The following is a 24177-nucleotide window of genomic DNA, read 5'->3' on the forward strand; positions in this document are numbered from 1 at the left end:
GTGCTCGCACTCTTAAGAGCTGGTTCTTTGAAAAGATACAATTGATAAAATCTAACAAAACTAATCAACAAAACGAGAGAGAAGACTCAAGATCAGAAATGAAAGAAAATTACAGTCGACACCACAGAAATAAATGGATTAAAAGAGATTACTTTGAGAAATTTTATACCAACAAATTGCACAATGTAGAAGAAATATACACACATTTAGAGGCTATAATCCTCAAGAGTAGATCAGGATGAAACAGAAAATGTAAACAGATCTATTACTAGAAACAAAATTGAATTACTAACCAAACCACTTCCTGGAAAAGTTCAGGACCACCCAGACAACCTCTCAGGGGCATTCTACCAACATATATAGAAGATGTAGGAGCCACACTACACAAACTATCCCAGACTGTAGAAGAGGGAGGAATACTTCTAAATTCTTTCAAGAGGCCAGAATTCCCCTCATATTAGACACCATACAAAAAAATTATAATATATAATATAATATGTCTACATATTAGACTACTACATATTAGATGTATACTATATGTCTATATTATATAATATAATATGTCTACATATTAGACATCCATACAAAAAAATTATGGATGAATTTCCCTGATGAAGATGGATAGAAAAATACCAAGCAAAATATCAGCAAACTGAATTCAAAATACATTCAAAAGAGCATTCTCCACAATATAGTGGGGCTTCAGGGATGCAAAGATTTTTTTAATATACATATATCAATCAACATGAGATATCACATTAATGAAATAATTTACAAAAATCATGTGATCATCTACATAGATGTAGAAAATCATTAGACAAAATTCAACCTCCATTCCATTGTTTTTTTTTTTTTAAGTTTATTAATCTATTTTGAGAGACAGAGTGAGTGCGAGGTAGGGGAGGGCAGAGACAGAGGGAGAGAGAGACCCCAGGAAGGCTCCCTGCTATCAGCGTGTAGAACCCACCAACAGCGACATCATGATCTCGGCTGAGACCAAGAGTCAGAGATTCAACCGACTGAGCCACCAGAGCGTCCCAGTCTCCATTCCCAATAAAAACTCTCAAAACGGGGTGTACACAAGGAATGTACCTCAAAGGCCATATATAACAGACTCACAGCTAACATACTCAATGGTGAAGAGCCAGAAGCTTTTCCTCTAAGGTCAGGAACAAAGCAAGGATGTCCACTCTCACCACTTTCACTCAACATAGTCCTGGAAGTCCTAGCCATACTAGTCAGAGAAGATAAAGAAATAAGAAATATGCAGACTGTTAAGGAAGAGAAAATTATCAGTATATGCAGATGATAAGAAACTATACATAGAAAGTCCTTAAGACTTTACAAAATTATTAGAAATAATAAATGAGTTTAGATTCATTACAGAATACAAAATTAATACACCCAAATCTGTTGCATTTCTATTCCTAATAAAAAAAACAGCAGATGAGAAATTAAGATAACAAACTCATGTTCAATGTCTTCAAAAACAATAAAAGACAGTGAGTAAATGTATCCAATGAAGTTGAAAGACCTGTACTCTGAAAGCTATAAGACATTCAATGTACAAAATTGAAGATGATAAAATAAATTCAAAGATATACTATTGTCATGGATTGCAAGGATTAATATTGTTAAAAATGCCCATAGTATGAAAAGCACTCTACATATTCAATGCAATCCCTATCAACATACTAACAGTATTTTTCAAAGATCTAGAGCAAGAAATTCTAAATTTTGTATGGAAACAGAAAAGATTCCAAATAACCAAAGCAGTTTTGAGAAAGCATATCAAAGTTGAAGATATAACAGCCCCAGATTTCAAACTATACTCAACAAAACAGTATAGTACTGGTACAAAAACAGACACCAAGCTCAAGGCAACAGAATAGAGAGTCCAGAAGTCAACCCATGTTTATATGGCCAGATTATCTACAAAGAAGGAGCTGAGAATATACAGTGGGGAAAAGACTGTCTCTTCAGTAAGTGGTGTTGGGAAAATGAGACAGCTACCTGCGAGATGAAACGGCCAGCTTCGTACCCCTTACCTGAAAGGAAACTCCGTATGGATTAAGTACCTACATGTAAGACTTGAACATGTACACCTCTTAAGACAAAACAGAGGTGCTGAACTCATGGATGTCAGCCTTACCAATAGTTTTGTGGAATTATCCCTTCAGTTAAGGGAAACAAAAGGAAAACTAAAAAATTGAAACAGCATAACAGACATTTTCCCACAGAAAATATAACATGCCACTTAATGCATGAAAAGCTGCTCACTATCACTAATCATCAAGGAAATGCACATCAAAACCACAATGAACTATCTCTTCACAGAAGCCAGAATGGCTAGTATCAGAAAGATAAGAAATAACAAGTGATGGTGAAGGTGTGGAGAAAAAAATCTCCTTGTTGTTGGGATTTAAATTGGTGCAGCCACCTTGGAAAACAGTATGGAGTTTCCACAAAAAAGTAAACACGATTACCGTATGTCCATAATTCCACTTCTGGGTAGGTAAACTTACCAAATTGGGGTGCCTGGGTGGCTCAGTCGGTTGAGCATCTGACTCTTGGTTTGGGCTCAGGTCATGATGTTATGGTTACTGGATTTGAGTCTTGCATAGGTCTCTGTGCTAACAGTGCAGAGTCTACTTGGGATTCTCTCTCTTGCATTCTCTTTGCCCCTTCCCTGCTCATGCTCTGTCTCAAAATAAATACACACGAAAAAATTTTTTTAAATACAAATAAATTTTTTAAAAGCTTGCTATGATTGGGGCACCTGGGTGGCTCAGTCGGTTAAGCGTCCGACTTCAGCTCAGGTCATGACCTCACAGTTTGTCAGTTCGAGCCCCACGTCATGCTCTGTGCTGACAGCTCAGAGCCTGGAGCCTGCTTCATATTCTGTTGTCTGTCTCCCTCTCTGCCCCTCCCCCACTCACACTCTGTCTCTGTCTCTTGCTCGAGAATAAATAAACATTAAAAATTTTTTTTAAAAAGCTTGCTATGAGGGAAGCATCATGATGAAGGTATGGACATATAGAAGTATATTCAATAGGAGTCAAAGTCATCACTTAAGACAGAAGTTCCGTTACCATAAATTTCATGTTTTTTCACATTAAACAACTGTCCAGGGACATGTGTGTTATGTGGAGCATCTCAGTTCCAGGCCTTGGAAACATCTCTGCTGAGAATCCCCAGCCCTGAAGGGCCTGTCCTGGATAATCCAACAGTGAAAGAAACTCAGGGAGAAATCTTCATGAACTTGAATTTGGTAAGGTTTCTTAACTTACAGGATAATCACAAGGAACACAAGAAAAGTAGGTAAATGAGGCTTCAGCAGGATGAAAGTCTTGTGCATCAAAGGTCATTATCGAGAGATTGAAAGGACACCCATAAAATGGGAGAACAACCTTGTAAATCACATCCATGATAAGATTTTATCATTCAGAATACACAAAGAGGTCTTAAGTGAATAACAACAACGTGGCCCAGTCAGTGAGCAAAACCTTGAAGAGACATTTCTCTTAAGATGATGCACAAATGTCTAATAGACACATGAAACGATCCTCCCATCAGGACGATGCGAGTCAGAACCACGATGAGATGCCACTTCCCACTCACGAGGACGGCTAGGAGCCAGAATCCAGAAAAGAAGCGGCGGCCAGGATGTGGAGAAAGCGGAACCCTGCGCTTGGCTGGTGGGAGTGTCAGGGCAGCTGACGTGGAAAAAAGTTTGGTGGTTCCTCAAGAAGTGAAACACAGAACGGCAGTGTGACCCAAGTGTTCCAGGCCTACGGAAACGGAAACGGACACTCAGATGTGTGCACACGAATGCCAGGTGCAAAACTGTGCGTTCCCCGCAAAAGAGGGAAACGTCCCAAGTGTCCCCCAGTGCGTGGATGGATGAACGGGATGCGGCATAGACACAGGACGGACGGTGATTCAGCCCCAGAGAGGAATGAAGGACAGACACATCATGCACGTAAACGTATGGTGACAATGTTATACCACGTGGAAGACACCAGCCACACAGGCCACATGCTGTGAGTCACTTACATTAAATAGGCAGAGTGGGCAAATCCGCAGAGACACGAAGTATTTCAACAGTGCCCAGGAGGCATGATTTCCTGGCTATTGTGGCCTTTAAATTTGCTTAGGAAAATGGAGACATAAGTCGCATACCATGGGACTCACACATGTTTTTAAATGTTTATTTATTTTGAGAGAGGGAGCAGGGGTAGGGGCAGGGAGAGATGGGGACAGATCTGAAACGGACAATATACTGACAGCAGTAAGCCCAATATTGGGCTCCAACTCACTAACCAGGAGCTCATGAGCTGAGCTGAAGTCCTTGGCTCAAGCGACTGAGTTGCCCAGGTGCTCCTGTGCTCACACTTTTAAGAGTAAAACTCAGTGTTCTTCCGTCCCCTCCCCTCCCCTCCCCTCCCCTCCCCTCCCCTCCCCTCCCCTCGCGTGTTCCCAGAGCTGTCCCACATCAACCCACCACCTGAAGAAGGATGTGGAGCTTTTACATTCCACATCCACAGGGACTGATTACAAAGTGGATCTGCGTGACTTTCCTTGCAGAATATAACGCACACCTGAGTGTTGTAACGTGTCACACCTGTGGCTGTGCCCGGGCGACCTTGCCTTCCGCTTGGTGACGTCACCGGTCATTGAGCTGTTCTTAAACACAGTGGTCCAGGGTGGACCACGGACACAGGGTCACCGGGCCCTTCTGTTCTGTCGCATCCTAATCCAGCGCCGGACAAGGGAGCCTTCGCAGAGAAACGGAGTCAGATTCCCGGGACGGAAGAAGGATGCGGCGGGGGAGGGTGGGGCGGGGGTTCAGCTAGCCGGGAGCGAATTCCGCCAGGAGTGGAGCTGGGCGCGGACCTGGGCGCAGGGGGTTGGGACACGTGTGTACCGCCAGCCTGTCACTCAGGGGTCAGGAGGCGGGGCCTGGGGGAGCTGTCCAATCTGGGGCCGCGTCAGAATTACCCTCCAATCAGACCGTGAAGGGCCGCAAGCCGTCCTATCACAGCGCGGGGGCCGCAATTATATCCCGGGAACCGTCCAATCAGGCTCGGGGGCGGGCGCGATCCCACCTCGTGGACGTGAACCCGCGTTCCTCGCGGGCTCGGGCTCCTCTGCGCGGAGCTGGCACCCGCAGTGCCGAGTGGAGGACGCGTGGAGAGCCCGGAGCAGAGCCGCCAGAGGGTGAGTCCGGCCCAAGTGAGACCCGGAGGGGCTCGTTCCCACCGGCTGGAACCCCTGGGAGGGGCCGCGGGCCCGGGTCTCCCAGACCCCGGGGGTCTGGACCCAACTTTCAGCCCTTGTCGGCGGGGTGGGGTTCCGGCGTTCTGTCCCCTCCCCGCGTGTTGGTTCTGGGGTCCCCTCCCGATTTTCTGCCGTGGGTCTCGGGTTGGGCTCCAGGTGTCCCGTCACCTGCTCGCGTGCGGGTTTTCCTGTGACCACCCGAGTCTCTTGCTGGTGGAAGGAGGAGGGGACCACCACGTGCGGGGGCATTAAAACCTGGGACTCGGGGTCGGGGAACTCACGATGGACCGGAGAGATACATTCAAATCTGCGCCTGGCTGAGGACGATTTATTACAATCAATTCCAACAGGACCAGCTCCCATCTCAGGGACCCGCCAGTGAAACAGAACGAGGCTTGGCTGTTCTGCGAGAGGGGGGTGGGCAGGAAGGCCCAGTGTCAGGATCCCGCCCCTGCGGTGCAGGAAGGCCTCGGTGGCTCAGGTCCCCAGGGCCTTGTTCCTCAGCTCAGTGGATGCTCGGCGTGTGGGCCTCCCACAATTCAAGGGAGGACAGTGGCCTGGGTATAGTTTGGGTGGGAAAGGGGCGGTGGTGGACAGTTGGTCAAACCAGTGTCAAATGAAGATTCCCAATTGAGTAAGGATAGTCCTGCATTGAGGAGAATGATTACAAAGAGGGGCGAGGGGACTGTTGCACTAGGGGCAGGGGCTTTGCAGGGGGATGGTGTGTGTGTGTGTGGGGGGGGGCTGTTGCATTGGACACAAGGGCTGTGCAGGGGGGCGGGGGGCTGTTGTATTAGGAGCAAGAGATACATCCACAGAGAGGACACTGTGAGTGTAAGACCTGCGAGTGTCTCAAGAGTCGTGTAGAAGGGAGGAGAGGAGGAAAGAAACCAGGCATGAGCAGGTGTGATGCTGACGTGGAGGTTCCCTGAGGCCAGCCTGTCCCCCTGTCCCCAGGAGGGGCTGTGTGTGGCTCAGGCTGAGAGCAAGCCCACGTTCAGGGGTCTGGAGGAAGGAGAGAAGCCAAAGCAAAGCGGGACCAGCCAGCATTTTGTGCCCCTTGGTCATGGGGACAAGCAGTTGAGCTGATCGTGGATGAGGCACAAAGTGTGGATGTGGGGGGTCTGCGCGTGGCCCTGTCGTGGGTGAGCCAGGGGGACTTCCTGTGAGTCTTCTCTCTCTCTCTCTCTCTTTTTAAATTTATTTTATTTTGAGGCAGAGAGTGTGAGCAGGGGGAGGGGCAGAGAGACAGGGACAGAGAATCCCAAGCAGGCTCTGAACCCTCAGCTCAGAGCCCGATGTGGGGCTCGAACCCACGAACCATGACGTCACCACCCTAACCAAAATCAAGACTCACATGATTTAACACTTAACCAACTGAACCACCCAGGAGCACAGGGCTCAGGTAGGTGTCTGCAGGTCACCTGTCACCTGTGAGCAGGACCTGTCACCCTATCCAGCTCAGCACGGATGGCTCTGTCCTCCGCCAGCCTCGCGTTGAGCAGGTGTAAAATGCCCGAGTTCTTTCTGCCTCCTTTCTTCCCCTTCAGGGCAGAGGGTGGTAAGTGTGTCAGGTCGTTCCTGTCCCTGCTGACCCGGGTTATTGGGGGCTTTATCCAGAGAGCGTCCCCTGGGGAAAAGTGTCTCAGACAGAACTGTCCTTCTCCATGAGGGTTAGGGGCTCCACGCCTTCATGCTGCTGTGGTGACTCCGGTGTTCACAAGCACTTAAGACCTTTGGGCCGTATTTGCAGGTGTATGATTTTTCTCTTGTAGTGTGTGAGTGTGCTGTCCCTGGGGACTACTGTTGTTTTCCTTTCTTTGCAGCTCTACCTCTGTTCTCATCACCAAGCAGTGCACGGCTTGATTTTGCCCCTGTTGAACTTGCAATAAGGGAGTAATCCTAGAATAGTCTTTGATGTCACGGGAGCGTGTGGTTTCAGAGCCCTGCTCCGTCTCACCTGGGCAGGTGTCTGAGGCTCAGGTGGTTCGGCCAGCGTACTCCTTTCTAGTGCTTCTGTGCCTTGGGGCACTTCACGGGTGGTCAGTGCTACTGCCTTCGTTCTTATTTTTGTATCCAAGCTCACAATGCCACTAACATTTCTATACTTTAGGGAAAAATTGTGGGATGGTACGTTGTGGCTAACTTCAGTTTACCAGGAAATGCTGGTGGGTCGTAGGAGTTGTGCCCTCTGTTCCCCCACTTTGTGCCTTCCACGTGATTGCCAGCACGTAGAAATGCCCAGCGTGTTTCTTTCCATCTAACATGTGAGCCAGGATCTCCCTGTTTTGACATACAGTCCTGACTTATAATTAAGGTAGTGGAGGCATTTTCTCCTGGAGGGTGGTTTATACTTTCACTCTCTTTATTCAGTGCTACTGAATGGGCTCTTTTTGTTTTTTTTTTACATATTTATTTTGAAAGCGAGCACCAGGGAGAGGGGGCAGAGAGAGAGAGAGAGAGAGAGAGAGAATCCCAAGCAGGCTCCCTACCATCAGCACGAAGCCAGAAGTGGGGCTTGAACTCACGAACACGTGAGATCACAGTCTGAGCTGAAGTGTGACAGTCAACTGACTGAGCCACCCAGGCACCCCCTGAGCTCCTCTTAATTTTAAGACAATCATGATTATCAGTGCCTTCCTTTAGAACTTACTTTTCTTCCCTTTATATAAGGTAACCTTGTAATAGGAAGTCCTAGAACACTTGTGTTGACATTCTTCTAGCCTACTGCACTGTCCCAATTCTTTGGTTATTTAAATGCCTTAACGTGTTTTAGGGAGAGTCTCTTCCCCCTTTTTCTGTAGAAAACTCAGCTATTCATGGACATTTGCCTTCAATTTCAGGCTTTCAAAGTAGTTTATCTTTTTTAATGTTTATTTTTGATAGAGACAGAGCATGAGTGGGGGAGGGGCAGAGAGAGAGGGAGACACAGAATTCAAAGTAGGCTCGAAGCTCTGAACTGTCCACACAGAGCCCTACACAGGGCTTGAATTCAGAACCGTGATATCGTGACCTGAGCCAACGTCAGATGCTTAACCAACTGAATCACGGAGACGCTCCTTAAACTAGTTTTCCATAAACTCAAAACTAAAAAGTCCAACCTGGTTTGGATTTAATGGAATTTCATTAAAAGTCTAGAGTTGCTGTTGTGGTGGATGGTTCTCTTTCCGAGATCATGTGCCATCCTTCCATTTCTGCCTTTCCACTTTGGTGTCATTCAGTAGCATTTTATGATTTTTCCTTTATGGTCATTTTGTGTTTTTATTAGACCCTGCATCTGCAAAGCCTCTGGTTTTCCTATGTCTTTCAACTTTACTCAGAACGCCAGCTCTGACCCTTCTGGTCACTGCACTGGTAGGGATTTGCCCCACCTCAGGCAATGCTGGGCACCAGCTGGGTGTCCTACAATCTAACTCAATTCCAACACTTCCTACCTTGAGACAGTGTCAGACCCCACCAGAGAGGGGCTCAGTCCCATAAGACTCCCCACTCCACATGCCTACTGTGGTTAGTAGAGCTCTAGGTTACCCACAGCTGCCCCTTGGCTGCGGACCAGAGGTTCCCATGATCCCCCTCCTTGGATTTATTTGCCAGAGCATCTCACAGAACTCAGGGACCAAACACTTAACACTTTCCAGTTTATGAAAGAATATGATAAAGGATACAGATGAACAGCCAGAGAGAGAGGTGCATAGGGGAGGACTGGGAAGGTCCTGAGCCCATCATCTTCCGGGTGTAGTTCAGATCACCCTGGTGGATGCTTTGTGAACCCCATACTGTTGGGATTCTAAAGGCTTCCTCACCTCGGCATATTCAATGATTAACTATGATTCTAGACCCTCTCCTGAGACTGGAGGATGGGGTGTAGGGGTGAGAATTCCAGGCTTGCATTCATGGCTTGATCTTTTTTTTTTTTAAGTAAATTTTATTTAATTTATTTTTTAATTATTATTATTTTTAATTTATATCCAAGTTAGCATATAGTACAACAATGGTTTTCGGAGTAGATTCCTTAATGCCCCTTACCCATTTAGCCCATCCCCCCTTCCACAACCCGTCCAGTAACCATCTGTTTGTTCTCCATATTTAAGAGTCTCTTATGTTTTTGTCCCCCTCCCTGTTTTTATATTATTTTTGCTTCCCTTCCCTTGTGTTCACCTGTTGTCTCTTAAAGTCCTTATATGAGTGAAGTCATATGATACTTGTCTTTCTCTGACTAATTTCGCTTAGCATAATACCCTCCAGTTCCATCCACATAGTTGCAAATGGCAAGATTTCATTCTTTTTGATTGCCGAGTAATACTCCATTATATATATATATACCACATCTTCTTTATCCATTCATCCGTCGATGGACATTTGGGCTCCTTCCATACTTTGGCTATTGTCGATAGCACTGCTATGAACATTGGGGTGCATGTGCCCCTTCGAAACAACACACCTGTATCCCTTGGATAAGTACCTAATAGTGCAATTGCTCGGTCATAGGGTAGTTTTATTTTTAATCTTTTGAGGAACCTCCATACTATTTTCCAGAGTGGCTGCACCAGTTTGCATTCCCACCAGCAATGCAAAAGAGATCCTCTCTCTTTCCACATCCTCGCCAACATCTGTTGTTGCCTGAGTTGTTAATGTTAGCCATTCTGACAGGTGTGAGGTGGTATCTCTTTGTGGTTTTGATTTGCATTTCCATGATGATGAGTGATTGAGCATTTTTTCATGTGTCGGTTGGCCATCTGGATGTCTTTGGAGAAACGTCTATTTATGTCTTTTGCCCATTTCTTCACTGGATTATTTGTTTTTTGGGTGTTGAGTTTGATAAGTTCTTTATAGATTTTGGATACTAACCTTTATCTGATATGTCATTTGCAAATATCTTCTCCCATTCTGTCAGTTGCCTTTAGTTTTACTGATTGTTTCCTTTGCTGTGCAGAAGCTTTTTATTTTGATGAGGTCCCAGTAGTTCATTTTTGCTTTTGTTTCCCTTGCCTCTGGAGACGTGTTGAGTAAGAAGGTGCTGCAGCCGAGGTCAAAGAGGTTTTTGCCTGCTTTCTCCTTGAGGATTTTGATGGCTTCCTGTCTTCCATTTAGGTCTTTCATCCACTTTGAGTTTCTTTTTGTGTAAGGTGTAAGAAAGTGGTCCAGATTTATTTTTCTGCATATCTCAGAAAATTGCACCACTTGCTGAAAATACTGTCTTTATGCCATTGGATATTCTTTCCTGCTTTGTCAAAGATTAGCTGGCCATACGTTTGTGGGTCCATTTCTGGGTTCTCTATTCTGTTCCATTGATATGAGTGTCTGTTTTTATGCCAGTACCATACTATCTTGATGATTACAGCTTTGTAATACAGCTTGAAGTCCAGGATTGTGATGTCTCTGCTTTGGTTTTCTTTTTCAAGATCGCTTTGGCTATTCGGGGTCTTTTCTGGTTCCACACAAATTTTAGGATTATTTGTTCTAGCTCTATGTAGAATGCTGGTGTTATTTTGATAGGGATTGCATTGAATATGTAGATTGCTTTGGGTAGTATTGACAGTTTAATATTGTTTGTTCTTCCTATCCAGGAGCATGGAAAATGGAATATTTTTCCTTTTTTTTTTTTTTGGTGTCTTCAGTTTCTTTCATAACCTTTCTATAGTTTTCAGTGTATAGATTTTTCACCTCTTTGGTTGGATTTATTCTTGGTATTTAATGGTTTTTGGTGCAATTGTAAATGGGATCGATTCCTTGATTTCTCTTTCTGTGGCTTCATTGTTGGTGGATAGGAATGCAACCTATTTCTGTGCATTGGTTTTATATCCTGCAACGTTGCTGAATTCATGGATTAGTTCTAGCAGTTTCTGGTGGAATCTTTTGGGTTTTCCATGTAGAGTATCATGTCATCTGGGAAGTGTGAACGTTTGACTTCCTCCTGGCCGATTTGGATGCCTTTTATTTCTTTGTGTTGTCTGATTGCTGAGGCTAAGACTTCCAATACTATGTTGAATAACAGTGGCAAGAGTGGACATTCCTGTCGTGTTCCTGACCTTAGGGGGAAAGCTCTCAGTTTTTCCCCATTGAGGATGATATTAGCATTGGGTTTTTCATATATGGCTTTTATGATATCGAGGTATGATCCTTCTATCCCTACTTTCTTGAGGGTTTTTATCAAGAAAGGGCGCTGTATTTTGTCAAATGTTTTCTCTGCATCTATTGAGAGGATCACATGGTTCTTGTCCTTTCTTTTATTGATGCGTCACATTGATTGTTTTGTGAATATTGAAACAGCCCTGTGTCCCAGGTATAAATCCCACTTGGTCGTGATGAATAATTGTTTTTAAATGTATTGTTAGATGCAGTTGGCTAATATCTTGTTGAGGATTTTTGCATCCATGTTCATCAGGGAAATTGGTCTATAGTTCTCCTTTTTAGTGGAGTCTTTGTCTGGTTTTGGAATCAAGGTAATGCTAGCTTCATAGAAAGAGTTTGGAAGTTTTCCTTCCATTTCTATTTTTTGGAACAGTTTCAAGAGAATAGGTGTTAACTCTTCCTTAAATGTTTGGTAGAATTCCCCTGGAAAGCCATCTGGCCCTGGACTCTTGTTTTTTGGCAGATTTTTGATTAATTCAGTTTCCTTACTGATTATGGGTCTGTTCAAATTTTCTATTTCTTCCTGTTTCAGTTTTGGTAGTGTATATGTTTCTAGGAATTTGTCCATTTCTTCCAGATTACCCATTTTATTGGCACATAATTGCTCATAATATTCTCTTATTAGTGTTTTTATTTCTGTTGTGTTGGTTGTGATCTCTCCTCTTTCATTCTTGATTTTATTTATTTGGGTCCTTTCCTTTTTCTTCTTGATCAAACTGGCTAGTGGTTTATCAATTTTGTTAATTCTTTCAAAGAACCAGCTTCTGGTTTCTTTGGTCTATTCTGGTTTGTTTTTTTGTTTGTTTGTTTGTTTGTTTGTTTTTTTGGTTTCGATAGCATTAATTTCTGCTCTGATCTTTATTATTTCCTGCCTTCTACTGGTTTTGGGTTTTATTTGTTCTTTTTACAGCTCCTTAAGGTGTAAGGTTAGGTTGTGTATCTGAGATCTTTCTTCCTTCTTTAGGAAGGCCTGGATTGCTATAAAATTTCCTCTTATGACTGCCTTTGCTGCGTCCCAGAGGTTTTGGGTTGTGGTGCTATCATTTTCATGGACTTCCATATACTTGGTTTTTTTTTTTTTTTTAATTTTTTTTTCAACGTTTATTTATTTTTGGGACAGAGAGAGACAGAGCATGAACGGGGGAGGGGCAGAGAGAGAGGGAGACACAGAATCGGAAACAGGCTCCAGGCTCTGAGCCATCAGCCCAGAGCCTGACGCGGGGCTCGAACCCACGGACCGCGAGATCGTGACCTGGCTGAAGTCGGACGCTTAACTGACTGTGCCACCCAGGCGCCCCAATACTTTTTAATTTCCTCTTTTTTTTTTTTTTTTAAATTTTTTTTTTTTTAACGTTTTTATTTATTTTTGAGACAGGGAGAGACAGAGCATGAACGGGGGAGGGTCAGAGAGAGAGGGAGACACAGAATCGGAAACAGGCTCCAGGCTCTGAGCCATCAGCCCAGAGCCCGACGCGGGGCTCGAACTCACGGACCGCGAGATTGTGACCTGGCTGAAGTCGGACGCTTAACCGACTGAGCCACCCAGGCGCCCCTTAATTTCCTCTTTAACTGCTCAGTTAACTCATTCATTCTTTAGTAGGATGTTCTTCAGTCTCCAAATATTTGTTACCTTTCCAAATTTTTTCTTGTGGTTGATTTGAGTTTCATAGCATTGTGGTCTGAAAATATGCACGGTATGATCTCGATCTTTTTGTACTTACTTAGGGCTGATTTGTGTCCCAGTATATGGTCTATTCTGAAGAACATTCCATGTGTACTGGAGAAGAATATATATTCTGCTGCTTTAGGATGAAATGTTCTGAATATATCTGTTAAGTCCGTCTGGTCCAATATGTCATTCAAAGCCATTGTTTCTTTGTTGATTTTTTGATTAGATGATCTGTCCATTGCTGTAAGTTGGGTGTTGAAGTCTCCTACTATTATGGTATTACTATTGATGAGTTTCTTTATGCTTGTGATTAATTGATTTATATATTTGGGTGCTCTCACATTTGGCGCATAAATGTTTACAATTGTTAGGTCTTCTTGGTGGACAGACCCCTTGATTATGATATAATGCCCTTCTGCATCTCTTGATACAGTCTTTATTTTAAAGTCTAGATTGTCTGATATAAGTATGGCTGCTCTGGCTTTCTTTTGTTGACCATTAGCATGATAGATGGTTCTCCATCCCCTTATTTTCAATCTGTAGGTGTCTTTAGGTCTAAAGTGGGTCTCTTGTAAACAGCATATAGATGAGTCTTGTTTTCTTATCCACTCTGTTACCCTATGTCTTTTGATTGGAGCATTGAGTCCATTGAGTTTAGAGTGAGTACTGAAAGATATGAATTTATTGCCATTATGATGCTTGTAGAGTTGGAGTTTCTGGTGGTGGTCTCTGATCCTTTCTAATCTTTGTTGCTTTGGTATTAACATACCAAATATACTGGAGAGGTCCTGTTAATTCCCCAGAGTGTTGTGTCTGTTATGCCTGCTTGCCCAGACTTTGTGAGACAACTGTAGTTTTACCCCTAAGAACTGTGCCATAGACCTGGCGTGACTTATCCCAGTAGAAACCCTTCTGAGTGAAAGTAATCAGAGTGGCCACTGGATTTCAGATGAGGACAAATCCCAGGCCAGGAGTCACAAGCACCCAGATGGGAGAGTCCCTTCCAAGGAATCTGCCCCTGGTCCCAGCAGAAATCAGGATACCAGAGGGCAGAACGTCAGAAGGACTATAGATAGTCCCCCATCTGGGTCACCAAATTCGTAATTGAACCAACAGGGTTTTTCTCCTTGGTGACTCATACATAGAAAATACATCAGGTGAGTGGCCACACAAAGGAAACTTTATTGGCAGCCGATGCGGAGATCAGGAGATCATGGAGAATAACTTCCAAAGCCCTGACTCCCTGGAGGAAGGGTGGATGGGCTCCTCTGGTTTAGGGCTGGGATGGATATTTCCATGGGAAAGCCTCGTCATCCTGTGTGGGGCGGGCAGGAGGGGTGCTACGGGTGAGCCTTAGGGCAGCAGGCCTGTCCCCACATTGTAGGTCATGTAAACGAGGTTGTGCTCCTCCCCCAGGGGAGACTTTAGTGTGATAATGAGGTAAAGGTAATTGCCAGTCACTCCAGAGGTCACTCCAGGTCCATTTGCACAGGCATGAGTCTGGGACAAGACTGTCCAGGCAGTCAGTGTCACCTGAAGGGTGGTTTTAGGTTTCATTTGCCTGAGATAAACCAGAAAGAAGAACTTAAGGAAAAATGTGGGACAAAGGGGAGTGAGTACAAGTGGGTGCACAGTAGAGGTCAGGTCTTGGGGTGTAGCTGGTGACAGTATTTGTTTGCAAAGGTAAAGTTTAGCTTAACAGAGAGTCTTTTCCTATCTGGAAGCACAAACATTAGGTAAACATGAATGTTCCCTGGCACCTGGGGGGCTCAGTTGGTTAAGTGTCCGACTCTTGATTTCTGCTCAGGTCTTATGGTTCATGAGTTTGAGCCCTGCATTGGTCTCTGTGCTGACAGTGTAGAGCCTGTTTGGGATTCTCGCTCTCCCTCTCTTACTGACCCTCCCTGCTCTCTCTCCTTCTCAAAAAAGAGAAATAAATTTAAAAAAACAGTAATGTTTTAAACAAGAGGCATAAAAACTAGAATCCTCCTCCTTAGTTCATCCCATCCTGTGTTATTCTTGCTGTGTTGGAATCCGGTTTTCCCACTAGCTCCAGTAATGCTTACACAGTTCAATTCCCTGATTCTATGGTTATCAGAATCCTGTCTTGTCAAAAGTCCTTTCCACAAATCCCCTTGAAAATGAAGCACTTTTGCAGAAGCATCAAAGCAAAAACAATAGCTGTAAATTACAAAAGACTACATACAATATGGCCATGGTTAAAGATCTGAAGAGAAGCTTTGAATGTGGCAGACATGGACATTTGGTTATTTCTGTGACACTCACAACTTCAGTAATTAGAATTGCAGGTGCTTCCATACCAGGGCATATCAGATTTCTAGGAGTTTCATCTAATTTCTAGAACACTTCTATACCCACACAAATACAGCCTAAAGAAGGCTTAATATTACTTCTTATTTGACAGAGCTTCCCATGTAGTTTAATGTATCCAGTAAGTCTACTTCAACATAAATCCTCTAGAATGTTCCAGGAACCCTTCTGGGGAAATCCCAACTTTTTTTCCATGTCAAGAAGATTTAGAATTTGATTTGGGGAAGTTTATCAGAAACATCAAAAGGAGTTTTAAAGCACTTGGTCAAGTAGAACCATAGGTCACTGTGAAACAACATGTTGGTTATCAACCAAAATGACAATAAAATAAAGACAAATACAGCAGATTATGTGGTTGTTGGCAAAACTTAACTTTTAATATTCTTAAGTAATCAAAGACCTGATAAACACAGGAAATTACGTTGGTGAAACAGAATCCTTGTTTTCTAGGCATGACCATTAGAAGATTAAAAAAACCTTTCATAATCTTTTATCAAGAACACTACAATAGTTCAAAAAAACTTAATTTTCTTTTATCTGTTAAAAAGATAAAGTTCCAGTTTTACCTAAGTGCATTATTGATATTAAAGCTTATTTTGAAAATCCTTATAAGAAATCCATTCGATCTTATCTGTTTTGATCACACATAAAATTTGTTTCCCAAGATTCCTTTTTCATAAGCCTACAACTTCCTGTGTCTATTTTAGCCGGTCCCTTGTTCTCTCCCATTCAGAAATAATCAGCTTTACTTTAGAACAAAATTACTTTTGTTTCCCTCAAAAAAAAAAAAAAAAAATAAGCATTTCCATTCCTCACACCTTTTCTTACCAAAAACATTCTAGTTTCTTACATAGAGAGTTGATGCTGTTATTATTTCTAGAATTAAATATATATTAATTATATTTCTTTAAAAAAAATTTTTTTAACGTTTATTTTTGAGACAGAGAAAGACAGAGCATGAACGGGGGAGGGTTAGAGAGAGGGAGACACAGAATCTGAAACAGGCTCCAGGCTCTGAGCTGTCAGCACAGAGCCCGACGCGGGGCTTGAACTCATGGACCGCGAGATCATGACCTGAGCCGAAGTCGGCCGCTTAACCGACTGAGCCACCCAGGCACCCCAATTATATTTCTTAACTTTTAGAACCTCCAATTACTAGTGAAAACTAATCAGCGAGCAATTGTGAGCTGTTTATTACATCAGCATTCTTTAGATTGGCAAACTTATGAATATGTTTCATAATTTCTAGAAACATATGCTTCTTATTAGTATGATCTTTCAGTAAAGCATAAGATGTGTTTATCAACAGACTCAAAATTATCTTCTTGTAATAAGACAAAAGTTAGGTAAACTTGGACTTGTTTAGCAATTAAATGTTTTAGCATTTTATTTGCAAACATTTATTATTCAGTGAACTCCCATCACTTAATTTAACATAGCAAAATTCTTAGCTTTATTTTATCTATCTATCTATCTATCTATCTATCTATCTATCTATCATAGCAAAATTCTAAGAATGGGAGTTACCAAAGAGATTTGGAAAGCCATTTAAGCAGACATACTGTAAAACATAATTATTACTAAAAAGTTCACCTAAAACTTCTTACATCTATCTAAATAATTTTCTTCTGGCAATTATGTTTAGATTATCCAGGGACACTTCACGAAACGATGAAAAAAAAATCAGCCATCATTCTAAGTTATTTTTGTTGGCAAATTTTGCAACAGAGTGAACATGAACTTATTTGATGAGTAAACGTAGGTAGGATAAAAGTTTTCTATTTAATGTTATTAACTAAAGACATGCTTATTTCACTTAGCAAACTTCAATTAGCTTTTATTTATTAAAGATTCATCCTAGATCATATGAAACTGGGAAACATTTGGATTAGTTTTTATATTTCTGAAAGTTTTAGAATAGCCACCCCTTATCAGTTCTTGCCTTCAAACCAGATAAACAGAACTATTCCACAAATTAATTTTGGCAAAGCCATCCAGAAGCAGAAAAATACCATACAATGCATACATAAGCATATATGAACAGATGCAGAGACCTTATAGTCCCTAAGATTTGTGGAGATGTTTCATTTGTTCAATTTCCAATTACTTCCTCTCCCTCTTTGTTTGTGATGAGAAACCTCTCCCTAAAGTTTGCACTTCAAAGAATGGCTCTTAGATATTAGAAAAGATGGGTAGAAAGTCTACATGACAGAGGCACAAAGAAAGTGTCCAAGTTTCTCCAAGGACTTTGGTTTCTCAGGACAACACGAACCTTTGGAGATAAAGAGGGGAGGTTTGGGAATTGGCCAAAATGACAGGCTGAAGGAGTTTGCCTTGTTTTTGGATAATTCTTGGGCCGTAATTAAAGATAAGGACATTCGCAGGGCACCCGGGTGACTCAGTTAAGCGTCAACTTCAACTCAGATCATGATCTCATGGTTCATGAGTTACAACCCTGCGTCGGGCTCTGTGCTGTCAGCTCAGAGCCTGGAGCCTGCTTCAGATTCATTCTCTCTCTCTCTGCCTTTCCCTCCCTTGTACTCTCTCAAAAATAAAACATTTTTTAAAAAGATAAGGACATTTGCTCTCAATTCCTCAAAGAATTGCATTGCATTGCAATTAAATGACATCTTGGGTTGATCTACCCATCCAACTACATTATCCTCAGTTTACTTCTTTCTCTCTGGGTGCCTGGTTTTATTTTACCTTAGGAGAGAAAGCCTAAATTCCTATCAGGCTGAAAATATCAGCTTCCAATGTTGCCAACTTTTGACCACAGAGCTACTTTAAAAAAATTCTTTTGAAGATCGTGTCAGTTTTCAGCCAAACAGTAAATAACTGATGGCAGTATTGAGTAACTTATCCCCACCCCCTCCAAAGGAGGATGCAAAGGATACTGCCTTCCCAAGATACAGAGTCACTCCCAAATTTAGCCATAAGGAAGAAGTGACAACCTGCGTGTCCCAGGCAGGCAGACAAAATGAGCCAAGCAAGAAAGCAACAGCTATACCTGGGAGAGAAAGGACCAATAACCAGTGGGTCTGGATTTGGAAAGGAGGAGGCATCATGGAATTTTATCGTCTTATCCTACCAGCCCCTGAACATCAGCCTTCAGCTGGTCATTTGTGGGAGAGCCCAGGAGAAATTCTAGTCCTCTGTTCCCTCTGTGATGGTGATGGTGGGGGTGAGGGTGAGTAGCCACTGATTTTTCTAACTCTTCTCTGAATTTCGTATAATCTGCTGAAAAGATCTGCTGCTGTTCAGAGGACAAGAATTCTTTGGGTAGGGGCCCAGGACAGATCCATAAAGAACGTTACATAGGAAGACCAGAAGCTGGCAAGCCCTGCCTGTCCCGGGTGCTTCTGACTTCCAGCATTTACCTGAGAAACCTGCATACCCCCAGGTCTAGAGAATGAAGGGAAGCTAAAACAGGCAGATGGGGCCGCATTGTGATAAGGGGAATTTGCACTGAATTTAATTTTTGTTCTAATTTCTGTTCTTCATCTTAAGGGACTCCCTAAGGCTAGTCGTTACATTTTTATTTTATTTTATTTTATTTTTTTTGTGCTAGGTCTCTCCACAGGTGCCAATAAATTGATTGTTTAGGATGACAACTCTTCTAAGTTTTTTTTTTTTTTTTAATTTTTCTCTCAAATATAGCCAATTCAAAGGATCCATCATCTGGTCATTGATGAGTGGTATCTGTCAATAGCGATTCAAACCATGAAGGCTTTTTGTGGCCCAAAGAGGCCTCACACAAGAGACTATGAAATATGCAGTGTTTACAAGATCCAGAAAGTTCATTCCCAGAGAGTGTAAGAAAGCAAAGGCCTTCATTCATAGGCAGCAAGGATGGTGTAGTCCAGTTCCCAGGAGAACATGAAATGCCTCCAGCCACAAACACCCTTCACTGGGCAGGTGCTCACTAACAAAGTAATGACGATTGAAATGACCAAGACCCCTCATGGACTGGGACCCTTGATGGCAATTCCCCTGAGACTTGGCATGGCTAAATTGTGCTGCTTGGAACCCCAGCCTATTCAACGAGATGCGATGTTGCACCCCATTAAGTGTACCATCCAGATGGTGGAGCCCAGAAAGAATATTCTCATTGGTCACAAAACCATATTCTCAGAATATAGAACAAGACAAAAGTTTTTTTTACATGCACATTAACAGCTTTAGCTGAATCTTGGGTCTCTCAGAGCCAAACTACTACCTCTCTCCCTGTGCCTATCAATTGTGTGGCTTTGGCTTTCAGATGTCCCTTAGCAGCAGACTTTCCCTCATGTGCACGTTAACCCATGGCAGAGTTTGTCCAGAAAGATGTGGTCTGGTGAGAACAGAGCAGTCACCAGTCTGGGACACAGTCTTGGACAGCAGCCTCACGTGCAGAGTTCTGCTCTGTGGTTTCCCTTATAACAAACAACACAACAGAGAAAAACTAGGACCATCTCTGAGAAAAAAAGGACCACTAGAGTTGCTAATCCCAGGGAACCAGTTCCACAAATAAGTTCTCCTGCTAATCTAAGTTTAGAAAAGGAAAAAAAAAAAAAAAAAAAAAAAGGGAAGGAGACTCACCACTGCTTCCACTGGACTGTGCAGGTAGACACCCAAGACTCCAATGTAAGAATTCTTAGTTTTTGCCAGCTCTTCTCAGAGGTCCCAGGATCTTTCTACTGCAACAGGTGTGGGGTGAGCAGTACCCAGATAGTGAGGTCTCCTGGCTGGCTTGCCAAAAGTGTTGGGGAGGAAAAATTTTCCTATACCCTTCAAAGGTTCTTCTGGCTGGTGTAAGAATTACATTGACATGGGACACATTAATAGGAAGAAATCAAACTTAAATTTGTAACATATGGGAACCTAACATACAAGAGAAATTCAAAGACAGGTAAAATGAGGTATGTATGCCATCCTGAGCATAGGAATGGGATAGGGGCCTGGGGCTTCAAAGGGGAGGAGGGCAAATTCACAGGCCAATAAGAAGAGATGTTTGGGGGCACCTGGGTGGCTCCATCAGTTAAGTGTCCGACTCTTGATCTCGGCTTGGGTCATGATCTCATGGTTTGTGAGTTTCAGCCCCATGTTGGGCTTTGCACTGACAGCATAGAGTCTCCTTGGGATTCTGTCTCTCCCTCTCTCTGCCCCTCTCCTGCTGTCTGTCTCTCTCAAAATAAGTAAACAAACTTAAAAAAGCAGATGTTTGGTAATCAGATGTTTGCCTTGTCATACAGATAGGTCACTCAGATAAGATTCATCTTTTTAATTGACTCTTATCTGGGAAAGGCCCCCAACTTGGATTTTTCTAGGTAGTTAAGGGAGGGACCAAAGTTTCTCTTCGGGCATTAGACTCACAGGGTCTCTATTGCCTGCAGCTCAAAATAGTCCTTGTGCAAAAGTGGCATGTTTTAGATTTGATCTGAATCCCTTCAGGAGTGAAATATATTGAGTAAATCTAGGCCGGCCAAATAGAGGCCCTGAGCTTCTAGGATGTCATTTATCATCATCACTATTACATTGAGGATGGGAGAATTAATGGCAGGAACATATGCATCTAAACTTCCATTGTTAGAGTCCATTCATTGCCACCCAGTTTTAACCTGGCACATAAGGCTACTGCGGGGTGGGGGGGGGGTAATGACCTCAGGATTAAGTGTGTTTCTTTTTCTTATGTTTGTTTATTTTTGAGAGAGAGGGTGGGGGGGAGGATCAGATAGAGAGAGGGAGAGAGAGAGGGAGACACAGATTCTGAAGCAGGCTCCAGGCTCTGAGCTGTCAGCACATGTCTTACACTGTGCTGCATTTACTGTTTGCAATGGCAGAGGCAGTTGCTAATGCCAGTTGGCATTCCCTATGGATGATTAGCATCCTGTCTGTGGTGCCAGCTCTGATTTTTTAAGTTAGCATTTGTTAGGTGGAGCCCAGAGCCCTAGGGTTTCTAACGAACAGTCCTGGTTCCGCAAAAATCCAAGGGGGAACTGAAGTAGAATTGATCACATACAGCTCTAGAAGAAGTGCATGGCACACTTGAGGGGTCAGCTGGGAGGTCACTGCAAGTGCCAGCAGAGTGTCTCCTGTAGAGAGAATACAGTCAGGTCATGTTTCATGATGCATTCTGACCACCTCTGCCTTTTGTTGTGTTGTATGGTCCTTTCACACTTAATGTCATCATCGATGTGGTTGTCCTGTGTCCCCATTCACTCCTCGTGTGTCTCGTGCCTTTGTTCCTACAGTCCTCTACTACTTTGTTTTGCATTAATATTTTCCAGTAAAGCATTTCAATTGGTTTAATTACATTTTTCAGTATTTTTTCCTTTTTAAAACTTGGTTGTTTTATGATTGCCGTATACACCTAATCAGATCAGCTTCAGATTTAGGATTGCTCAATTCCAGTGAGGTACAGAAATGTTACTCCTAGGTAGTTCTCTTCCCCCCTTTATGAGACATTACTTCTTTATATGTTACAAAGCCAACAATGCATGTTTTAATGTATACTTTATCATCTTGAATCATTTTCACCTCTTTTCCATTACAGTTTTGCTCCTACCACCTCCTTTGTGCTGTTATTGGGAAGTAGATTACAAATATTTAATACATCCTATGTGTTATACACCCAACAATACATTATAAACATTCTACACCATTGCCTTTGAAGTCAGGAAACTTAAGGAGAAAAATATGCATTTATGTCACTACATTTATCATTTTTCTTTATTATTTTAAAAAATTTAATGTTTATTTATTTTTGAGAGAGAGAGAGAGAGACAGCATGAGCAAAGGGGGTGGGGAGGGATGAGGGAGAGGGAGACACAGAATTCAAAGCAGGCTGCAGGTTGTGAGCTGTTAGCACAGAGCCCGATGCAGGGATTGAACCCATGAACAGCGAGATCATGACGTGAGCCGAAATTGGACACTTAACCAACTGAGTCACTCAAGTGCCCCTGTTCTTTATTTTTTCATGTGGATTCAACTTTCCATCTTGGAACAATTGCTATCATTTTTTTGTTTTGTTTTATTTTTTTCTTTTTCAAGTTTTTATTTAAATTCCCACTAGTTAACATACAGTGCAATATTAGTTTCAGGAGTAGAATTCAGTGACTCAGCACTTACATACAACATCAGGTGTTCATCATGACAAGTGGCCTCCTTAAAAAGTGCCCTCCTTAATACCCATCACCCCTTTAACCCATTCCCCTGTCCACCTCCCCTCCAGCAACCCTCAGTTTGTCTCTATAATTAAGAGTCTGTTTTCTGGTTTGCATCTCTTTTTTGTTTTTTCTGTTTATCTGTTTTGTTTCTTCAGTTCCACATATGAGTGAAATCATATGGCATTTGTCTTTCTCTGACTTATGTCACTTAGCATAATACTTCCTAGCTCCATCCATGTTGTTGCAAATGGTAAGATTTTACTCTTTTTATGGCTGAATAATATTCCATACACACACACCCCACATCTTTACCCAGTCATCAGTCGATGGACACTTGGGCTGTTTCTATATCTTGGCTATTACAAATGATGTTGCTATAAACATTGGGGTGCATGAATCCCTTTGAATCAATATTTTTGTATCTTTTAGGTAAATAGTAGTGCAGTTGCTGGATCATAAGGTAATTCTATTTTTAACTTTTTGAGGAAACTCCATACTGTTTTCCAGAGTGGCTGTGCAGTTTGCAATCCCACCAATAGTGCAAGAGGGCCTCCCTTTCTCCACATCCTTGCCAACACCTGTTGTTTCCTGTGTTGTTAATGAGGTGTGAGGTGATACCTCATTGAATTTTATTTTTATTTCCCTGATGCTGAGTGCCATCAAGCATCTTTTCATGTGTGTTGGCAATTTGTATGTCTTCTTTGGAAAAATATGTATTCATGTCTTCTGCCCATTTTTTTAAAGTGGATTATTGGTTTTCTGGGTTCCAAGTTTTATAAATTCTTTATATGCTTGGATATTAACCCTTTATCAGATATGTCATTTGCAAATATCTTCTTTCATTCCAAAGGTTGCCTTTTAGTTTTGTTGATTGTTTCCTTTGCTGAACAGAAGCTTTTTATCTTGAGGAAGTCCCAACAGTTTATTTTTGCTTTTGTTTCGTTTGCCTCAGGTGACCTATCTAGTAAGAAGTTGCTACAGCTGATGTCAAAGAAGTTACTGCCTGTGTTCTTCTCTAGGATTTTGATGGTTTCCTGTCTCACATTTAGATCTTTCATCCATTTTGAATTTAATTCTGTGTATAGTGTAAGAAAGTGGTCCAGTTCCATTATTCTGCACGTTGCTGTCCAGTTTTCCCAACACCATTTGTTGAAGAGACTTTTTTTTCTTTGGATATTCTTTCCTGCTTTTGTCAAAGCTTAGTTGACCATATAGTTGTGGGCCTCTTTCTGGGTTTTCTATTCTGTTCCACTCATCTATGTGTCTGTTTTTGTGCCAGTACCATTCTGTCTTGATGACTACAGCTTTGTAATATGACTTTCACAATTGCTTTGGCTATTTGGGATCTTTTGTGGATCCATACAAATTTTAGGTTTGTTTGTTCTAACTCTGTGAAAAATGCTGGTGGTGTTTTGATAGGGATTGCATTAAATGTGTAGATTACTTTGGTTAGTACAGACATTTTTTAAAAATGTTTATTTATGTTTGAGAGACAGAGTGTGAGCAGGTGAGGGGCAGGGAGAGAGGGAGACACAGAATCCAAAGCAGGCTCCAGGCTCTGAGCTGTCAACACAGAGCCCGATGCAGGGCTCTAACTTACAGACTGCAAGATCATGA

General features: G+C 42.5%; 1 pseudogene across 1 annotated transcript in view; it reads left to right on the top strand.

Annotated features, from left to right (window-relative positions):
* Positions 1-3017: 3017 nt before the first annotated feature.
* The window catches only part of ZNF57 (zinc finger protein 57), a 43351-nt pseudogene continuing 22191 nt past the window's right edge, over positions 3018-24177 (top strand). Inside the window, exon 1 of the transcript XR_015242564.1 lies at positions 3018-3026. The product of XR_015242564.1 is annotated as a zinc finger protein 57 (transcript). The remainder of the gene's footprint in view (positions 3027-24177) is intronic.

This window comes from Puma concolor, chromosome A2 (genome assembly GCF_028749965.1).
Source record: "Puma concolor isolate L17-30 chromosome A2, mPumCon1.1.hap2, whole genome shotgun sequence".
In the NCBI taxonomy this organism is placed as follows: Eukaryota; Metazoa; Chordata; class Mammalia; order Carnivora; family Felidae; genus Puma; species Puma concolor.